General features: G+C 36.6%; 1 protein-coding gene across 1 annotated transcript in view; it reads right to left on the reverse strand.

Annotated features, from left to right (window-relative positions):
- The window catches only part of pvalb6 (parvalbumin 6), a 37,106-nt gene extending 35,709 nt beyond the window's left edge, over positions 1 to 1,397 (reverse strand). Inside the window, exon 1 of the mRNA XM_065252810.2 lies at positions 1,144 to 1,397. The gene's annotated coding sequence lies outside the window, so the exon portion shown is untranslated. The remainder of the gene's footprint in view (positions 1 to 1,143) is intronic.
- Between the last annotated feature and the right edge of the window lie 13,302 nt (positions 1,398 to 14,699).

The following is a 14,699-nucleotide window of genomic DNA, read 5'->3' on the forward strand; positions in this document are numbered from 1 at the left end:
GTTATTTCTGTGCTGGCAGTCCCACAAGCTACACATTCACATACACATGCAGCTGGCATCAGTGTATGTGACATCAAAGACACAATACAGCATCAGGAACATTATGATCTTCTTTAGTCCTCTGTCATTCGTGTGTGTGTGTGTGTGTGTGTGTGTGTGTGTGTGTGTGTGTGTGTGTGTGTGTGTGTGTGTGTGTGTGTGTGTGTGTGTGTGTGTGTGTGTGTGTGTGTGTGTGTGTGTGTGTGTGTGTGTTCTCCGTATTAAAATTCCAGATGTGTGTTTGAAAAAGAGAGAGATGGAGGTCACTTGTTATCTTTCTATGTTGGGATGTAAGATAGTCAAATCTTAAATCGCCTACATTACTGGGACCCCCCTACAATCTCCAGAAGAAAAACAGTAACTTAAAAAACTTAATATAAAATGCTTTCCTGTCATTATTATTAGCTCATTAGAAAATAAAAAATTAAATGGAAAGTCTCTCAAAAAAAAAAAACTTAATTTTGTGAGGGTCGGATACAGATAAGAGAGAGAAAGAGAGAGAGAGAGAGGGGGGCATCTAGAGATGTAACAGAAGGGTAAATCAATTGACTCAGACAACATTGTTATTGCAGAAATATTATCTGCCAAGGCATCATTTATCTTGGTGGATTTATGGTAGAACCAGTGCAGAGTTTATGAATGAGATCGATTTAATATAGACGCAGCAAAAGAAATGCCAGCACAGAAATGACACTGAGAAGACAGGTAAGATATTTAACAGCTTAAATTCTGTCTTAAAAAACTCACGTTGCAAATCCATTACATTTGCTGTAATGCTTACAAGCCATCCATCTCTCTTTCTCTCTCTCTCACACACACAAACACACACACAATGTGAAGGTTGGGCAGAGCTCAGCTGTGCTTTATGAATGGGTTATTGCATGAAGATGATGTTGCAGTCTATCTCTGTTTCTTATAACTGTTTTAATCTTCCTAATACGTAGGCATTTCCTTATTTTTTTACTTCCATTTTCCATTTTACTTTCTGTCTCACTTCCTTTAAAACTGCCTGCATCACTTGTTCTGTCAGACACTTCCTTTTTTTTGTATCTAGACATTTCCTAACTCTTTTCTGGGTGGTAGTGAAGCATGCCGGTGTCTTACCCGCTGTAGAGTGAGCCGGAGTCCCGGGATCAGCTGGAGGTTCAGGTCTGCAGAGGAACGAGACCGGCAACGCAAAGACAGACGGCAAACCAAACGGGAGCTTCAGCACACCAAAAAAAGAGAGAGAGAGGCAGAGAGGGAGACAGAGAGAAAGAAAGAGAAAGATAGAGAGAGACAGTGCCGGACAGAGACAGAACACTGAATAGTTGGAGGTGAGATGAAGGGGAGAGAGAGTGAGAGCAAGATAAAGGGAGAGAGAAAGTGAGAGAGGGAGATGATAAGAGAAAGATGAAGAGGGGAGGGGCTTGACTTGCATAGGAGGGACCATGTGGCGCTGTAAGGATGCGGAGCGATGAGAATCGGTGACAAAAGAATGAATGAGCAAATAAATGAATGAACGAACAAACAAACTAATTATTGAATAAACGAATAACAGAATTAATAAATGACTGAACAATTACACAAATGAAAGATGGAAAGAATATCCAAACAAAAAATTACTAAATGACAGTGCAAATGAATGAGGGAAGGACTGAACGAAAGAGAAAATGAATGAATGATTGAAAAGAATAATAATAAAATAATCAAATAAATTATTGAATGAACAAACAAATGGATGAATGTATGTGCATACAGTGGCAAGAAAAAGTAGATGAACCCCCGTGGAATGAACTGGTTTTCTACAGTGATGTGGCATAAAATATGATTTGATCCTCATCTAGGTCACAGCAATAGACAAACACAATGTGCATAAGCTGACAACACACAAATAATTATAGTGTCGTGTGTCTTTTTTTGAAAACACCCTTTAAACATTCAAGTTCTAGAGGAAAACGTAAGTGAACCCATAGACTAATTATTTTAATGAAAGCTAATGTGTGTCAGAAGCTGGGGTCCAATTAATAAAATGAGTTTAAAGGTGTGGTTTAGTGCTACTTTGATTGATATAAAGACACTCAAACATTTTAAGATTGCTGTCCTTAAGAAACTTCAGCTCTTATGGACCATGCCTCTCTACATATATCCGATCAAGAGTTATTGCACTCCATAAGGCCGAAAAGGGATACAAAACAATCTCAAAATGTTAAGACATCCATAAGTCCACAGTTAGACAAATTGTTTATAAATTTAGACAGTTTAATACTGTAGCTACCATTCCTAGAAGTGGGCACCAAGCCAAGATGACTCCTAAGGCATAATGGAGAATACTTAATCGAACCCACAAGTAACAGCTAAAGGCTTGAATACATTGTTGAAACTGGCACACATCTTTGTTCATGAGTCTACCATACGTAAGTCTTTAAACAGGCACTACATCTATGGCAGAACACTACAGGGAAATCCACTGCTCTCTCGGAAAACATTGAGCTGTGAGCCTGAAGTTTGCACAAGAGCACCTTGGCAAACCCCAGTGCTACTGGGAAAACATTTTATGGACAGATGAAACAAAAGTTGAATTGTTCGGAAGAAAATACTATGGCGCCAAAAGGGCACAGCTTACCAACATCAAAACATCATCCCAAAAATGAAGTATGGTGGAGACAACATCATGATTTGGGCATGCTTTCCTGTCTCAGGGCCTATACTACTTGACATCCTCGAGGGGAAAATGAATTCCCAAGTTTAACAAAATAGCCTACAGGATAATATCAGGGTGGCTATCTGCCAGTTGAAGCTCAGTGGAAGTTGGTTGATGCAATAGGACAATGACCTTAAGCATCAAAGTAAATCCACCATAGACTGGCTTAAGAAAAACAAAATGTCCCATTTGATGTGGCCTAGACAAAGCTCAGACCTTAACCTCAGAGAAATGACCTCAAGAGAGCGGTTCACACCAGGCTTGTTAAAGTGGTTTTGTAAAGGGGAATGGGCAAAAAATCCTTCTGAACGGTTCAACAAGCTATTAAATCCAAGGATTCACTTATTTTTTCCTCCAGCATTATAATTGTTTAATGTGTGTTTTCAAAAAAAGACACAAGAAACTAGAACTATTTGTGTGTTGTCAGCTTATGCACATTGTGTTTGTCTACTGTTATGACCTAGATGAGGATCAAATCACATTTTATGCCATATCATTGCAGAAAACCAGTTCATAGGGGTTCACATACTTTTTCTTGCCACTGTATGTGTGCATATATTCATGTAAAAAGCAGAAATCAAAAATGACCTATAATATTACATTTTTATAGTAAATGGAAACATTGGATCAAGCTTTTTTCTTCTCAGGTTTTTGCTAAAAAATAACTTTGTTTTTTCTAGAGTTTTAGATAAGATCTAAAAAAAAAGATTTTTCATATGAACTCACATTCCTTATCAAATTGTCTTTGCATATGCACAGTTCTTGCATAGCTCATAGGCAATAAATAGCAGAATAAGGCACGAATTCTCAGAAGGATTATTAAGCGAAATTTTAAAAGTGCAGTAATAATAACACAAACATCAAAAATCGTTTCTTGCTTGTGTGCTATTTTCCAAAACTCTGCAGTCGTAAGATAGCTTTGTGGGAGAAAAAGAAATTTTTATTTTGACAAATGAGTGGTTGTTATTAATTTATAAAAAGGCTAGTTGCAGTACTTTTTTTCTGATTGGTCAATAGCTGTGTTTTATTGACGATAACATCCAGCGTTGGGTCAAAAGGGACGAGCCCAGCAACCCACTATTTTGGGTTAAAACAACCCAGCAAGGGTTAAATTACTCAGACTCGTCCCTTTTTGACCCAATGCTGGGTTAAAAATAAGTGTACTCAAGGCTAGTGCTGTATTGTGAATAAGTCAAGGCTGAAGACATTGCAACAATGCTCTTCAGGCGTAACTTAAAGGGGACAGAGAATGAAAAACAATTTTTACCTTGTCTTTGTTGAATAATGGTAGTCTACCCGCATTCACAAACATACAAAAAGTGCTAAACATGCTAAACATTTCAGTCTCATAGAAATTCCTCTTTTAGAAATGTCAGCCAGAAAACAACCCAATCTGAAAAACTGATGCTTATGACATCACAGGCATCTCACTGCCCCTCCACTTTAAAATAATTGGCTACATTTTTTGAGTGGCAGCAAAGTCAGCCAATCAGTAATGAGATTGCAAGTTAAGCCAGTAGGGGGAGCCAAATAGGTGCAAAACCACTTGTTTAAAATCCCCCACCCTAATAGAGCTATCTGATAGAGGTTTTTAGGAAGCTTCTAAGGCTTTTCAGACCCGAACAAATTTTTTTTGTTTACATGTCACATCACAGAACAAGGATAAATACTCCGTTCAATCATTCTATGTCACCTTTAATACACAATACAGCACAGCCTCTCGTACTAACTTTAAACATTGCTTTCTTAAAACAATCTTCCCTCCTGCCACTATTCTTTAACAACTTAACTACGTTACTGTGTGACTTTTTACAACCAAGAATGTGACTTTTGTATATATCTGTAAATTTCATAGAAAGCAGAGGTGAACAAACACAGAAAATTATGTCTTCAGTAATTTGAGGAAATCGGCTTGTGTCTCAACCAATTACAGGTCTGCTAATTTACTTTGGCATTTTGGGAAGTGCGTACTTATGTGTGTAGAGTGGTTTGCGTTTGGCTTACCAAGCTGGTGTCTATTTAATAATGCTTTTAGGCTCACAGTCACTACAGGTCTCAGATCAGCTAAACACTAATGACGCACAATATCACATCAAGATACATGCTGTTCTGCAATCAACTTTTGGGGGACCCAGCAGAGCAAACCACATTACAGAATAATACAAACCACAGTTAAAGTTCACCACTGCTGTTTAGTAATACAGAGAGTGAATCACTTTTTTACACGCACACTTACGAGCAATGTTGGTTTAACAATTGGGACACAAGTATATATGACTAACCTTATTATAATGCATAATTCAGTAACGTTATGTTAGCAAAACCAACATCATAGGTTAGATCTCAGTAAGTCGCTTTGGATAGCAGGATCTGCCAAATGCATAAATGTAAATAAAGATCAGAGACTCAAGAGTGGGTCTAAGAACATAGCGAGAAGCAATGCCACACAGCATCAACACTTACATAGTTGCATAAAATTAACATTGTCTATATTGACAAATTATGAGGGCAGATAATATATCAGTTTATCTAGTGTGTTCACAAGGGATCACAACTCGCCACCTTTATGTTGCCAATGCAATTCTTTACCAATTAAACCTCAAGAACACTACAAGATTAAAGTCTTAAAAACAGTCACTCAGTGAGATGAATATTAAAGCAAACCACAGTCCATTCCTCCCTGCTGAAGAGTCAATTGCTCACCTCCAGCATGAAGGACAAAAGCTGCACAGTTCCCAGCGGATCACACGAACACAACAACTCACAGTCAGTGTCTCACAGTCAGCTAGGGCTGCACAACTAATCGAAAACTAAGCAGGATTACAATTACAGGTAAAACAATTACATCATTTTATGTAAAGCCTCAACTACAGCTGTCCATTTGTGTTCATTTCTGTGCGTTTCAGTGGTATGTCTGGGTACAAATACAGCAGTGAATCAGAGATTTTAAAATTGATAAGCTGGCGTGTCCTTTTGTTTTTGATTTTTTTCTAACATCATAACTCCCATAATTATTTGTTATTTATTACATTAGTTTTGGATGTATTTACCATGCAGCTGCTTCACAAAAGTTATAAAACAATTCAAAAATTCAACATTAAGAAACAATTATAACCGCAAATACAATACCAAGGTGAATTATCGACAATTATGATTTTGGTGTGCCTTAAGATCTTCTCGTATGTAAGTACACTTCATTTTTTTCACTTTTGCCAATTTTACTTCATTCTTTCATGCTGTGATAACTTAAAAAAAATCTATTTAACAATGTGAACTTAATTTTTATTCAGTTCATTCAACAAAAAAGTGTGTGGTGTCAGCTTTACTTAAAATGTATTTGTTCAGCCAACATAAAATTGTTGCATGAAAGTAACAGATTAATAAAACCAATACAGACTTGCATCTCATTGGCTGAGGATTTTGCAGTGTATTATGGGTAATTGTTATTCTGGTAGAATTGTTGTACCCTCTTGCAGAAGTGTAGCACCATTAGATAGGTACCTGAGTAATAAGTGGCCAAGTATGAGTTAATTAACTAGCTTTGATATATTTTAGAACAAATCAAATAAACGGTTTGGAATGCAACATTGTGTTATAAATATGTTTGATTAACTGTATTAAAAAAAAAGGTTTATTTGAGCAGCCGCACTTTGATTGATTCTGTGTTATGGGCATATTAAATCCTACACTGTAAAAATACTTTGCTGCCTTAAATTTTTTTGTTAAATCAACTCAGATTTACAAGTCATGTCAACAGAGAAAAGTCAACTTAATTTTATAAGTTATAACAACTCACCTGTAGTTAAAACAACTCATCTCTAGTCAAGATAAATAATAAGCTGAAATTACTTGTAAATCATTGTTCATTTAACAAAAAAATTTAAGGCAGCAAAGTATTTTTACAGTGCAAAATATGGCATTTAAAAAAAATTGTCATCATTTATTAAATTTTTTATGTAAAATGAACAAAATTTTTATTTGTTGACCCTATTAAGGTTTGTTTAGTTTACTTAAACTTCTTTTGTAAAATGAACTAAATTATTGTTTGTTGAGATTACTTAAACAAATTACATGGAACCTGTTGACATAATATTTTTAATTAAACCCAAAACTTTTGGTGTATGAGTGCTGTCAGTATTAGTTGAGGAAAGCAATGCACAAAACTGTAAACGCAACACTTTATACATACACACGCATAACTTTGAGTCGCATCATTAACTTATTTAACCTCCTAAGACCCGAGCTTTGGTTAAGCTTGCATTTTCGATTTCTTCCAGCTATTTGAGGTAAGGAAGAACCAACCACTATAATAACCAAATATTTTTCTTTGAACATAAAGCAGTGTAATTGTCAACATTTGTGTACAACAGGTTTCAGTTACACAGGTTTAAGTATTATGGCGCAAACAACAAAAAATGTGATGTCCATGTATGTGGACACAGCAGGGGTCTCATTTATAAGCTGTTTGTAGAATCCTTACTTTAAGCCTACATATGCACAAAGGCCAAAAATGGCATATACCAAAAAAATATTAAGACTTGTAAAACAAAGCAATGTTCCCTTTATAAATCACAGATCACCTGCAAGTGTGCGTACATGAATCATCCCCAGATCCCACCCTGCAAGCCCATTCTCCTGTCAAGTTTGTTTTTTATAGATCACAACCCTTGCGTGGGAACTACTTTAAAAAATGAAACCCCAGATCTTCGGAGGTTAATCTTCAAAGCATCCTGTTTACTTTTTATATATCAAAAAAAAGAAGTCTCCCCTCATCAGAAAAAAATCTCACAGGTGAAAATGTTATGCTAATTCAGCCACATATAAATGCCTCAGGTAATTATACTGTAAATAAAATACAACACAGACATGCGTGGTCACAGGAAGCGGACTCACGTCTGAATCAAACAGCGTTACGTCACATTATGAAATCGCAACTTCTAAAGAACTTCTTGTAAAACAAGGCCCTGACAGGAAACTATGAGACGACTTCCTTGCGTTTATAAGGCACTGGATAATAATAATAATAATAAAAAAAAACTAAACGTGTCTGTTAGATTGTGTTTTTATACATACCTCAACTCAAACACACAGATTTTCCAAACACAAATGCTTTCATTTGGAAACCTGCATTGAATTATAAATAAGATGCATCCACAAAAGGACACTTGGGGGCACTAAAGGGGCAAAGTTTTATTAGTCATTGCATCTAGTCAATTTCTAGACATTTATTTTATTATTTGATGCAATCGATGATACAGTAGATTGATTTATATATGCAGCTTCTGGGATTTAAAATGCTCTCCAGAAACAGTTCCTGTAAACATTTCAGCTTGATCATGTGCCCTGGAAACTTTCGTAGGCCTAGATGAGTCAAAATGTTTTTAGCTTTAAAGTCAACATTTAAAAGCCAAAGAGAAAGAGACTTAGCAGTGCAAAATAAGGCAGAGGCAACTCTAAAAAAGGAAGTTCTCCTCTTATTGCGGCTTTCTGAGTTCATGCTGAAAAAAACGCAACATTTGTTACCAGGAAGAAATCACGTTTATAAAAAGTTACAAGGAACTTGACTAGTTGACCAGTCAGGCAAAACTCCCTAAATACATATGGATGAGTCAAAAAAACATCACTTTGACTAATCAGCCAAAGAAATCTTGTACACTGCGAAAACAAGGCGGCCTACTTTGTCTGAATCAGCGGTCATTACATCTAAACATCTTTAGTTTGAAAAAAGTTTTTTTATACTGCATTTCTCAACATTAACCTATTTATTGTTAGTTTGGTTTATGATCAAAACAACTTATATCTGGATTAAGAAAAATAAGCAATACGTTCGCTTTAAGGATGTTATTGAAAAAGAAAATAAAAGAAGATTTTGTGTGGAAAACCTAACTAAACCTAACCTAACAGTGATATCGAAAAAGGGAAATGAGCAGCTAAACAAGACAAGAGCGCGTGACCTTCCCACATTATCTACTGGATTGAATCACAGACTTAAATTTTCTCCTCCAAGGGCGTAACGTCGGCAACTAAATGAAATAGATGGGTTATACATTTCTAGATGGCAACATCTTTGCAATGACTTTTTTAAACATTGTACAATACTGCTGAACATCCCTTTGATGGAAGATACGATTATACTGTTTATTTCTCTTTACAGTTTTGTGTTATTAGTATGTGGTGGTGATTTTTATCTATCAGAAACTTTAAAAAACATAAAAAAGAAACAGAAGAGTAAACATGCTAAATTTAGTTAAACATATGTAAACTTAAAAATTGGGGAACCCCGATTTCAGTCAAGCGTGAAGTGCAACCTGTCACACACTTGTTTCTAAGAAAGGGCAGCTGTTCTGTAAATGAACGGGACATTCATAACAAAACATCAGGGGTCTACATGAAAATCAAGTTAGATTTTTAATCACTAGTCTGTAGGGGCTAACAGTAGTGCTTAACACCTTACAAGCAACAAGTCTTTATTTTACGCAAACATAGTTGAGTAGCTCAGATGCAAAAGCCGCTAAACGCCACCTCTGTCAGAAATGAGATGAGATATGTTCTCGTACATAATATTATAGCTTCAAATCCGCTTAACCCTGGCCTCAGACCATTCAGAAATACCGGTTTGTTGGCAGAATCCATTAAAGGTGCAGTATGTAAATTTTAGGCATCTAGTGGTGAGGTTGCGAATTGCATCCAACAGCTTATTTCACTCCTCACCCCTCATTTTTGAAATGCATAGAGAAGCTACGGTAGCCGCCAGCAGACAAACATGTCAACTTAGTAAAAAAATGTGTCCGTTAAGGACTTCTGTAATAAAATGGCGGCACAATATGGCGACTTCCATGTAAGGGGACCCTCGTAGTTAAAAAGGTCTCGTTCTAAGGTAATAAACACATTATGAAAGGTCTTTATACACACCTGATAATATAGTTGTATATATTATTTTGCATTTCTGTCAAGAGATCCTTCTAAAAATTACACACTAATATGTCAAATGCACCTAGAGCTCTTTATACAATTGTAACCCCGAACACTAAAGCCCAATTTATACTTTTGCATCGAGTGTACAGCGTAGATGTGCCTGACTCGCATCTCCCCATAAAGTTGCTGTCTATTTGCAACCATCACTCCTGTGCAAGTGCATCAAACATATAAAAATAACTGGATTTGCTTTACATTCTCTGCTCCACCTGCACCGCACCTCCGATTTCAGATATAAAAATCTTATCGTCATTTTCTATGCAGTAAAAGAAATCTGCCCAGTGCCGCTTACAATGCCAGAGCAGCACCACAATCCAACTCAAGTGGCACCTGGCATCCATGAAAATTTTTTAATGAAAATGCTTGCTTGCCTTTATTCTAACCATGCCCTTGAAAAGTAGACATTTATAAAACAACTAAAAGCAATTCATGTCTACAAGCAGTTCTTAAAAAAAAAAGGATTTGCGTTCAAAGTATCCTATCTAAGCAAATCACGTCATCATTACCATTCACAATAACAGGTTCTAATTGGTGATCTTATCTATGCCTGATGGGTAAACCCCTTGAAGTGTCATTTGCAGGGCACTTCGGTCTCAAAATGTTGCTGTTTGTAGCACATTTGGCGAAGGTAGTATTTGGTATGACACATTATGTGATGTCTCTTTTCCCACAGTGGTCTGTAGAGACACCAAAAAGCACCCGTGTAGATGTGGAATCTCTACATTTACTTGCAAAAAGAGAATAAATATATACTGTTACTAGATAACATTTTAGGACTCACTCCGTATCACTAATTTATGCAAGATACTTATTTATTCTTGGAAATCCCATTTTGTGAAATAATCGGATAAACTTTAATGCAGCCTAAAGTGATAGTTCACCAAAAAAATAGGGCCCTATAATTTCCGCGATCACGGAATGGCGGACGGAATCGCGGAATTGGCTAATTAACACGGAATCTAGCGTTAACGCGGAATTTCGCAGAATTTTGCATATTTTGAATAAAATTCTGTCTTTGTGTGGGAGAACAACGTATGTCTGTGGGAAATGCAGACAGGGGGAAGCAAATCTGGGCGACACATACCCTCCCGTCATTTCAGACCTTCTCCAAAACACTAAAACGATGGCGAAGCGTCTCTCCACGACTCTACGTGACTTTTATGTGACCGGAGAACTGTTATTTTGTAAGTTTTGCCAACATTCCTATTGTATTTGTGTTCATTTTAATCATTAACATTAAAGGCACACTCTTTTTATGACTAAAATAACAAGAAAAGGGTAAAAAAAATTGCCAAATATTAAAACGGACAAAACGGAATTTGCAAAATTAAAACGGACAAAACGGAATTTGGGAAAAAATAAAACGGAATTTGGGAAAAAATAAAACGGATTTTATAGGGCCCTAAAAAAATCATTATATAATTTACTCTAAACTTGTATGAGTTTCTTACTTGTTGAACACAAAAGGAGATACTGTATGTGATGCGTGCTGGCAAAATGAGTCTAAATGCGCACCCTCTAATTTTAAGTTAGATGCAAAAGAAATGATAAATGTTGAAGTTTTTTCATAAAAATAGGTACATTAAACCATCTTAATGCTCTAAATCAGGGATAGGCAACGTTGGTGGAGTGCTGATGTCCTGCAGATTTTAGCTCCAACCTTGATAAAACCTTGCCTACCTATAGTTTTCAGATGACTCTTTAGACCTTGATTAGCTATTTCAGGTGTGCTGGATTAGAGCTGGAGCTAAACTCTGCAGGACATCGGCACTCCTGGACCGACATTGCCTACGCCTGGCATAGACGATAGTATCGTGTATCGAAGATCTTCAGACATATCGCCAATGGCATGGCGATAGTCAAGACGATAGTTGGCGAATGGTTATTATTATTATTATCATCATCATAGTTTAACATTAACATGCACATTGCATGCTTTTCCTCACATGAGGGTTTGTGGGCTTCACTTTACGCAGAGAGCTTGTAAAGAGAGAATTCCTTCTTACACACACCTGTACTTAATGTGCACGTCTTGGACTCCTTCAAACACGTCATGCACGTCATTAGCAGCTGCACTTCTCTCTGTCTCACGTGCACGCACTCTCACATCTGTCCGAAAACTAAACATAAACTGAAGTAGTAATCCTTATGTATTTATTTAGTTTAATGCATTTCATGCGAGCTGAGGCAAACTATCCCTTTTTGTTTAAAATATAACCCGCTGCATATTGGCGCCTCTTTCACTATCGCATACGTGCAGAGAGCTGCGCTCTGTCGGAAGTCAGATCACTAGGTAGTATGATATGCATTTCAAGGAGTTAAACCAATACATCCCTCGTGTTTAAAATATGATTGTGTTTAAAACATGATCGCGTTTCGCTGGACCAATGTGTTTAAAAAGGCACCTCTGAAAGCACCACTGCTTGACATGTGTAGCCTTCTGCAACAGCACTAAACAAATGCATTGAATTGTTTGTAAGTGCGCTGCACGTGTGTGTGCGCAGGTGCATGTTTTTAAAGTCATTAAGTAATCATGTAAATTAATCAGGATTATGATTTTTCCCATAATTGAGCAACCCTAGCTTTGACATTTCCTTGCACCAGAGAGGTTGTTAGCACGCAGTGGGTTAAAACCAGCGAGTCTCGTTCCTTGGCACCCAGGACATTTTAGGGTGCCTGATGACGCGCTCGGATTAATGGCATCAGTTTTAAGAAGGTTGTGGTCATGACGGTGTTGCTCTTGTTCTTTTTTTGTCCACTAATCAAGTGACTTGTCATAATAAGTATAAAAGAAAAAAAAATGAGTAAACTATACTGCCCCGCCCCACGATACTATCGTGTATTGCCGATCTCACAGGCTGACGATAGGACGATCTCAAAATGGGGCATATTGCCCAACACTAGTAACAATTAGCTGTGTGTTCACCATCATTTCTCAAAATATCTTCTTTTGTGTTCATCAGAAAAAAGAAATTCATACAGGTTTGCAACAACATGAGTTAGAGTAAATGATGACAGGACTCTTATTTTTGGGTGAACTGAACCTGTCTGCCTCAATGTCAATCAAACAATAAAAGAAAGAACAAAGTTGAACATTTATTTTTCCAATAGTCTTGTTTTTGACTTTGTATGTGCTAAATCTTTAAGTTTTACCAGTCATTTTAAGATATGGATACGGTGATTTTGCTTTTGAACCCTCAAAATATGCTTTTAATATGCTTTATTACTTCAAGGCATTAATTAAATATTAAATATGCCATTTTAGTTTTGTACATTAACAAAAAGCTCCATTCATAATAAAAGACAAACAAAACTTCACTGTCACTAGAAATCTTTATCTAGAGAAAAAAAGTCAAAACGAAACAAATGCTACAGGCTATAGCTTCCTCAAATGTATAGCTTATACTGAAGTTTATAACCCACTGGCATGTCTTTTTGCTGGCAAAGTCATGGATGAGGTACGGAGTTTTTTTTTTTTTAAATTGCATGTAAGCTATAACCAAATTATGCTCTGAAAGTGTATGTTCTGCTTTTTCAATGGGTTGTCTCAGTTCATTTTTAACAATAACAATCGCGGGGATATTCAAAAAATTTAGCACTATAGATTTCGTGTTCTAGTTTGTGCTCATCTTTCTTTGAAAAGAAGTCAGTCACAAATCGTTTCCCCTCGTTTTGGTTTTTCCTTCTCCTGTCTTTCCTTTCTTTTTTGGTGGCCTGATTTAGCTTTCTTTGAGAAAGACAATTCAAGCGCACCGGAGAAGTTTGCGCTCCACCAGACGCTCAACAACATAAACAAAATGCGTGCATGTGGACTAAACCATTTTGCGCATTAGCAAGGGGTGGGACCGTGAGTCTGTAGATAGTTTTACTTATACAAAATCGTCAGTCAAATAGTTATTCACCCAATACACTAACTTTACATTTCATCTGACATTCATTATGAAATTTAATTAGGAAATAAAAATATACAGGTAAAATAAAATATATTCCAGATTTTCAAGTGTCGTCTCTCCCCTCAGTACTGGTTTTACCCCAAGTCCGATGTCCCTGATAATTGTAAGCGCAGAGTTGACAGTCCCCATTGAATTCTATAGTAGGAAAAAAACATCAATGGGTACCATCTTCTTCCTGTGTGAGCGTGGGTTTACTTTAGGTACTCCGGTTTCCTCCCACAGGCCAAAAATATGCAAGGTAGGTAAATTGAAGATATCAAATTTTAGGGGCGCAACCAGAAAATTTAGGGCCACATACCGTAAAACAACATGCTAACCAAATATTCACATTTCTACTAAGTAATACACTGTATTACAAATAAATACTTTGATCATAGATGCAGAAAGTACAATGTCCTGTTTTAAATTCAGTGTCACATTACAAAAAAGGGTCAAATTTACTGGTCCCACATGTGTGACTGGATGTTAAATTCAGTGGCACACTCTCAAATTTTGGTTGCAAAAGTTTGGAGCCCTGAATGAGTAAACATTTTTGGGTGAACTATCCCTTTAAATGTGTTGCATGATTTTAATATTATTGTACTACAGGGAAAATTCTTCAATACTGTACCTCCTATATAGCGTAGTGCACTTTTTTGTTTTACTGTAGTCTAGGGAGGGGTACACAAGAGATGTTTGTTGTTTGTACTTGTGCAGGGTGTTAACTCCACCTCAAAAAACAGCCAGTCAACAATAAAGCAAGAGAAACAAAAACAAAAATACAGAAAATTAAGTTACAAAGATCCTCTTCACAACACAAAAGCACAGAAAATGCAAACAAAAATTTTGTCTAAATTTTTCTTTTGAGAAATTTTTTGCATGATCTTTTGCCTCTGTTCATGAACACTAACCAGAACCTCAATCTTCACACAATCTATCTTTATCTTATCCTGTTTTCTTCTCTTCTTCTTTCACCTATATTCTTTATAACAAGTGGTTTGGCAGACTGGCACGCTATTCAGCATCACAAGCACGTCAAGAATATAAATAAAATGACCATCAGTGGATGA

Source organism: Paramisgurnus dabryanus, chromosome 3 (assembly GCF_030506205.2).
Source record: "Paramisgurnus dabryanus chromosome 3, PD_genome_1.1, whole genome shotgun sequence".
NCBI classification, from domain to species: Eukaryota; Metazoa; Chordata; class Actinopteri; order Cypriniformes; family Cobitidae; genus Paramisgurnus; species Paramisgurnus dabryanus.